The sequence below is a fragment of the Manis javanica genome, chromosome 13 (genome assembly GCF_040802235.1).
Source record: "Manis javanica isolate MJ-LG chromosome 13, MJ_LKY, whole genome shotgun sequence".
Classification (NCBI taxonomy): domain Eukaryota; kingdom Metazoa; phylum Chordata; class Mammalia; order Pholidota; family Manidae; genus Manis; species Manis javanica.
The window spans coordinates 36,514,447-36,521,997 of record NC_133168.1 but is presented as its reverse complement, the minus strand read 5'-3'; positions in this window follow the sequence as shown (position 1 = coordinate 36,521,997).

Genomic DNA, 7,551 nt, shown 5'->3' with positions numbered 1-7,551 from the left:
CACATAAATTCTGGGAGAATCCACAGGATGTTAATGTGGAAACTCATGTTCATGTATAAACTGGCCTGTCTCCTGTTCTATAATATGTTTCCCTTTTTAAAAATTCTGCTGAAATAATCAAGAAAAATAATACATTAAAATTTTATAAACAGCAATGGTACATCACAAGGCGTCTAGGAAGGGAATACCCTTGCTTTGATCAGTCAAGTATAAAATAATCAAAATTGACCTTCTGGGTTCCCAATTTTGAGTTATATAACCTAAACATTCACTTCAATTTGTATTTTAAAACTCTGTACATTGAGGTACTGTTCATAGTATAAAATGCACTTCTTATTTCAACACACATGATTTTGCTGTATAGGCATCTAACATCATTTTGAAAAATCAGTATCAATATATAATACTCTCATCCATAAATAATGCCGTCTGATAAATTCCATTTCCTGGAGCCTTCAAAATCAACTATTTCAGTTTGTCCCAGATAAAGAGATCAGGAAATTTACCAAAGTTAGTTTTAGAACCTGTTTATAGATCACTGATTAAAATTTTTAAAATATTCTGGGTGAAATGGTTTCATTGATAGAGACATAGCAACACACACATACACTCACTCACACACACACACACACATACACACACACACACACACATGCACAACTGTAATGCCAAGAGGAAAATCATGAAGCAAAATCCCTTTGAAACTGAAATCATTCAAAGGGAGATATAAAGTGGGAGAAACACTTTTATTGCTTACAAGCAGTCATCCACTTCTCCACACCCATGTCTCTTGCTACTAGGCTACAAAAAGTGACCCCACCCAGCCTCTCAGGTCCAGATATGCCCTCCCTCCCACCTGTTATCACCTATTGATATGGAGATGGACTACTTCTCTCCATGCCTTGGAACCACTGACTGATATGGAGATGGACTAAGGCCATGTGAGAGATACTGGAAATATTGCAGTTTTACCCAAAACAAATTACTCGTTTGATAATGACTCTGAATAATGCAGTTCAAGATAACCACAGATTAAAATCTAAGTGTGGTACAGTCAAATGACAAACTTCAGATTTCTGAAATTTGCCCACACCCTCAAAAAATTAAAATCTCTCTGAAATGGGACTTTGAAATCCATGTTTTCACAAACAAACCAGCAAATTTCTGCACACTAAAACTTCAAAAAGTTGCTGTCATAATAATATGTCTACTTTGGAAAGACATCTTTGCTTAAATTTGTTATTTATAAATGCCATATTTGGACTCAGATTCATGTAAAGAAAAAGCATAAAGAACTATGATTTCATGTACACAGGAGTATTTACTTAATCAACAGAGCTTTAATGAAAGAGTGTTCCAGTTTAAAGAATAGAAATCATGGTTTTCTGTGGATGAATATAGGTTCTTCAGTGGTTTTCTGTTCCTGGAATATGTGATAATTTAATAACATAAATAGAAAAGTGCTTTTATGGTAATAAGACAACTGAAGCACACTCACAAAACATGTTCTGAGAATGATTTTATATGACAAAGTAAGTCTCAGCTTTGGAAATCACTGGGCACAACACCTGTGTCATCAGGAGGGTCATGCCCTCAGACTACCTAATTTACCTAAGGGATGTCATTCTCGCACAAGACCCATGTTGCCCTGCAAATATATTTGAGGGTTCAATATACCAGCAGTAAAATTCCTTACCACAAAAATGTAGTGATTTTTATTACTATGGTGGGATGGTTAGACAACTTACACTGAAGGGCCTCCACCAGTAAGATGGCAAACTTCTGGCTCCTCTTCTGGGTCCTCGGTTCCCGACAGCGCCACCTGAAGACCAATCACCTCTCTCCCCCCTCCCACTCTCAGCACCTAGCCAATAGCCACCAGCCCCATAGAAGTGACACCTCAATCAGCTCATGCCCCTTCCTATATAACCCAGCACCTTTCCCTAATAAAGCGGAATTCTCCGGTGAATTGCTGCTGTGTGTCGCTCCTTTCCTTTCATTGGTGCCGAAACCCAGGAGACAGGACACCCCAACTGGGCCCTGTCTTCCCCCCTGACACCAAAAGCAGCTTGCCCTCATCCTCTTTTTTCGGCACTGGCTCATCACACTCACCACTCCTCTCTGGCCTTTAAGTAAGTTTTCCCCTGGAGTGGGCCACTCTTCCCCGAGCTATCACAGTGCCATTGACTGTCATCGTCCGGCAAGGCCCTGACACTCAGGGACAAGGAGGGAACTCTCCCCACCTCAGGCCTTCATGGCTGGGGCAGACCCTCAGGCCCCTCCTCCAACAGCCATAAACGAGGTGACTCCTTTCCGGATGAGAACGCTCCCTTTTTCCTCCCTCCTCCTTCTGTTTTGTCTGCCAAAAACCATTCCTTCCGCCAAAAATTCCTAGTACTAGGTACATCGTGACTCTGGCACTCTGCCTTCTTAGAGAAGTCTGGGTGATGACCCAGACTTCCTAAGAAATTCCGACTCATATACGAGTTTCCGCAGACCACCAAGGATAATCGGGGACGCCCTTTGTCTCCTTGCTGTCTGCTTCCAGTCTGAGGATCTCCGTTCATCTTCCCCTGATCGTCTCCTTCTCTGTTCTTTAGCCATGGGAGCCTCCTCATCCCTCCCTAAAGATTCACCTCTTGAATGCCTGCTCAAGTATCTAGCCATCCTCTCCCTGACACCTGATATAAAATCAAAACTTCTCCGTAAATACTGCTCCCAAGATTAGCTGACATACCCCCTAGACAATAACAACCAATGGCCTGCAGGGGGAACTCTTGATCGTAACATCACTCGTGATCTCTTTAACTACTGCCAGCACCTGAAAAAATAGGAGATTTCCTATATTGAAGCTTTCGGCCTCCTCCTCCCCCCCCCCGCCCCCCCCCAAGTTCTCCTAGCCTGCAAGCCATCTCTCCCACAGAAGCCTTCCGCCCACCCCCTCCCCCTGCTCTCCTACAACAGCCCCTATCCCTTCCTCCACCACCATCTCCTCCCCCATCTCACCTCCTCCACCTTCGTCCCCCACTGATTAAGCCTGAGTCTTTCAGCCCCCCCTTTAACTAGGTCCGGGGGGCCTCCTTCATCTTTGCCCTCATCACCTGTTTCTCCCCTGTTGGGAACCACCTTTGTCTTCTCACATGTTTGTAGGCAGAATAGGAAAGCACCTTCCCCCATGTCTGAATCCAACATGGGAAAGCACAAGCTTGAGAACAACTGGTGCAGTCCTTGGAAGTTATCTGTCCACAAAAACATATCTTGTCCTTGAAGACGAGCCAAGACTCCTCACTCTGAAAATAGGGAGACCTTGAAGATGTGTAGAAACACCCCCCCTGCTTCTAGCTATGCCCTTCCCCCACTTGCCAATGTAGCAGGAATAGAGAACAAAGAACATTCTGTTTACATATCCCATAAGCAACTAACTGGAGCCCTGCTGCAGCTCAGTTAGTAGAGCATGGAACTCTTAACCTCAGAGTCATGAGTTTAAGCCCAACTGGAGCAGCAGGGGCAAGCAGCTGGGCTGCTGGCTGGCGACGCGTGGGAGCATCAGCCCTCCCAGTTCTTTCTATCTTTCTTTATTTTCTTCTCCCCCCTTCTGCACTTCAGGACCTGCTCGACTAGGCGTGGCTGGACTGAGTCACTCCCCAACAGACTGAGCCAGAATCCTTCAGTGCCCCTCAGACTCAGTCCCGAGGGCCTCCCAAAATTATCGCCCCCCTCTGGGACGTAGCTTAGACAGACTCACTCAAGCCCTATTACAGTATACCAGCCTTGACCCAGAAACGCCTGATGGAAGACATGTCCTTATGACATACTTCCTAGCTCAAAGCTACCCCAACATTAAAGCTAAACTCAAAAAGTTAGAACAGGGCCCCACTACCCCACAGACTGAGATCCTAACAGTGGCCTTTAAAGTCTTCCATAACCGGGAGGAGGAGAAAGAATGCCGTAAACAAAAGGCTGATCAGGCCAATTTCCAAATGTTGGCCCAGCTGATAAAACCACAACCTGGGTGCCCTTCTACAAACAAGCCCCCCCAAGGAGCTTGTTTCAAGTGCAGACAAGAAAGACATTGGTCAAGGGTGTGCCCCTCCCCCAGATCTCCTACCACCCCATGCCCCAGATGCCACAAAAAGGGCCACTGAGCATCTGATTGACCAGCCACCCGAAGGGAAGGCTGGACGAACAACCCCCATCCTAAGCCCGCCATAGTGGGACTGTCAGAAGAAGATTGACAGAGCCCGGGGGCTTCTGGCCCAACCATTTCCATCACCAAACAGGAGCCCAGGGTTACTTTAATAGTAGACAGTCGCCCCATCTCCTTCCTCCTAGATACAGGAGCCACCTTCTCAGTCTTGCGGGAATACCGGGGCCCTACCACACCTGCTGTTACTCTTATAGTCAGGGTAGGAGGTAAACAGATTTTCCCATTAAAACCCCCCCCTTTTATGCACAATCCAAGACAATCCCATACCTTTCTCCCACTCCTTCCTGGTTATGCCCCAGTGTCCTATCCCTTTACTAGGACGGGACATCCTTTCTCTCCTCCACTTTTCCATAACTATATCCACTCCCACAGCCCCCAGTACTCCCTTTCTGATAGCCCTCATAGCTGACGACCCCCCTCTACCCAATGAAAGTTCCAGTTTTGCCCTCATACACCCTGTAAATCCCAAAGTTTGGGACATTACGAGCCCCTCCATAGCTCTATGTCCTCCTGCCTCTATCAAATTACGTGACCCCTCTCAGTATATCTGTCAGGCCCAATACCCCCTAACCACTTCAGCCCTCATAGGCCTCTAACCCATCATCTGAGATCTCTTAAACAAAAATTACCTCAGACCCACTCACTCCCCATTTTATACCCCCATATTAGCTGTTAAAAAAACCAAAGGATTTTTCTGCCTCGTCCAAGACCTTCACCTCATCAACATGGCCATTGTCCCTATCCATCCCTTAGTTCCAAATCCATACACCCTTTTATCGCAGATCCCTGCCTCAGCATCCCACTTCTCAGTCCTAGATCTCAAGGATGCATTTTTTTCTATCCCTCTGGACCCCTCCTCCCAAGATTTCTTCGCCTTCACCTGGACAGACCCATACACAAGACATTCTGAACAACTCACTTGGACAGTTTTGCCACAAGGCTTCCGAGATAGTCCCCATATTTTTGGACAAGTCCTAGCTCAGGACCTCAAACAGTTTCATCATGATCACTCCGAGTTCCCCTTATTACAATACGTAGATGATCTTCTACTCTGCAGTCCCTCGTGGGAACAGTCTCAACTTGACACTGCCTCTCTACTTAACCTTCTAGCTTCCAGAGGTTACTGGGTATCCCCCGACAAAGCTCAAATCTCTTCCCCTTCTGTCACTTACCTTGGATTCCTTCTGTCTCAACAAAAAAAGTCCATTACCTTAGACAGAAAATGACTCCTCTCTGACCTGCCCGTTCCCAAAATCAAGACAGAAATCCTTTCCTTTCTAGGCCCGGCTGGGTATTTTAGAGCGTGGATCCCTAACTTCTCCCTGTTGGCAAGACCCCTATACGACCTCAGCAAGGGCCCCCCTGAAGAACCATTATCCTCCTCACCCCGACACTCCTTCATTAGGCTCCGTCAAGCCCTAGTAGAAGCTCCAGCTCTCCATCTCCCTGATTTGTCGAAACCCTTCTCATTATACATTCATGAGAGGTCCAGTCAAGCTCTAGGAGTCCTAGGCCAATATTATGGCCCATCCTTTGCCCCAGTAGCTTATCTCTCCAAGCAATTAGACCCCACAGTTCGGAGATGGGCCCCCTTCCTACGGGCATTCGCTGCTGGACAGGTCTTGCAGAAAGAAGCTCATAAACTGACATTCAGGGCGCCCCTTACCATTCTGTCCCCACATCACCTAAAAGATATCTTAACCTACAAAAGTTTACAGACTCTCCCTCCCTCCAGACTCCTGACCTTACTGTCCTCTTTCCTCCAAAATCCCGTTCACCCCCTTTGCCATCCATACCTGAATCATGACTTTTTCCTCCTTTACTGCTCTCTCGCTTTTTTTCCTCATTCCTATTGTCTTCCCTGCCACTCCAGCCTCCTTTGTATGGTGATTCAAAGTCAGACAGACTTACACACAGAATCAAACAAAAGTTACTGCCCTCATTGCCACATCAGACTGCCCTCTGAAAAGCTGCTCTGAGCCTTTATACCTCCACTTTCCTCCCTCCACCGAAGTATGCACTAGCAGCTACCCTTATTCTCCCTACCTCTGCTTCCTCTATGACCAAAAACAAGCCTATTGCAGGTGATGGCCAGACACCTACGGGGGATGTCCCTACTGTTCTTGCACCATTCACTACATAGGTAACTTCCAGTACCCACAGTATTACTCCAACCGTTTCATGAAATATCCCAATGGCTCATTCTCCTTATCAAACCCAGATCCCTGGGACTCTTGATGGGCTGCCGGAGTCACAGCTTCAGTTTACTATGGGAGGTCCTTGACCCCCCCCACGGTACCCTTCATATCTCTCAAAAGTATGTTCCCTCTCATTCCCAGATCCCTCAAGTTGCATCAGATACCAGACATTCCGAAAAAGTCATTATCCAAACTCTTGACGGCACCTCTTCATCTTCTTATTCCTCCTACTCTTAGTTACAGCTTATTCAAGACACGACCATCTTTCTCAACCACACCCTCAACACCGCCAATTGTTTCTTGTGTGTGCCCCTTAATATTTCCAACCACTACTTCCATGCAGAAGGACAACCCCTCCACCCCCTGGCAGACATACCCTTATGGGAACCAGAATACGCAGATAATCTCACCATCCACCACTGTGTAGGCCCAACTCCACCCTCCTCCAGTGCACTTCACTGCGTCTTTATCTACACTCCTACCTCCTGCTCTAAGACTTTTACAAAACTGGGACACTTCTTTTAGTGTAATGGCAGTCTTTTCAACTCACTGCCTCCCAACTCCAGCACACCCTGCATTATCATCACCCTAATCCCACAGCTTACACTTTACAGCATGGCAGAATTTCTTGAGCTCCAACCTCCCTTGCCCTTGCGCACAAGAAGGGCTGTTTTCCTTCCAATCATGGTCGGTATCTCTTTGACCACCTCAGCCATTGGGGCAGGATTTCAGGGAGAGCCTTGGGTCACTCTCTATAGGCAATTAGAGATCTCAACGCCAAACTTGAGGGGGCCCTGACATCCACTGCCGATTCCCTGGCCTCTCTCCAAAGACAGGTCACTTCGCTAGCTAAGGTCACTCTTCAAAACCGGCGGGCCTTAGATCTGCTTACAGCTGAAAGGGCGGCACCTGCATCTTCCTCCAGGAAGAGTGCTGCTATTACATCAATGAATCTGGCATTGTAGAAACTGACATCACCAAACTCACTGACCTTGCCTCCAGCCTCCACTCTACTTCCAATTACAACCCATTCTCTTCAGTACTAACAAACCCCCTCCTTACCTGGCTCTGGCCCACTGCAGGCCCCATAATAATCATTCTTCTCGCCTGTCTCTTCTTACCCTGTATAATAAAGTTCATCAAATC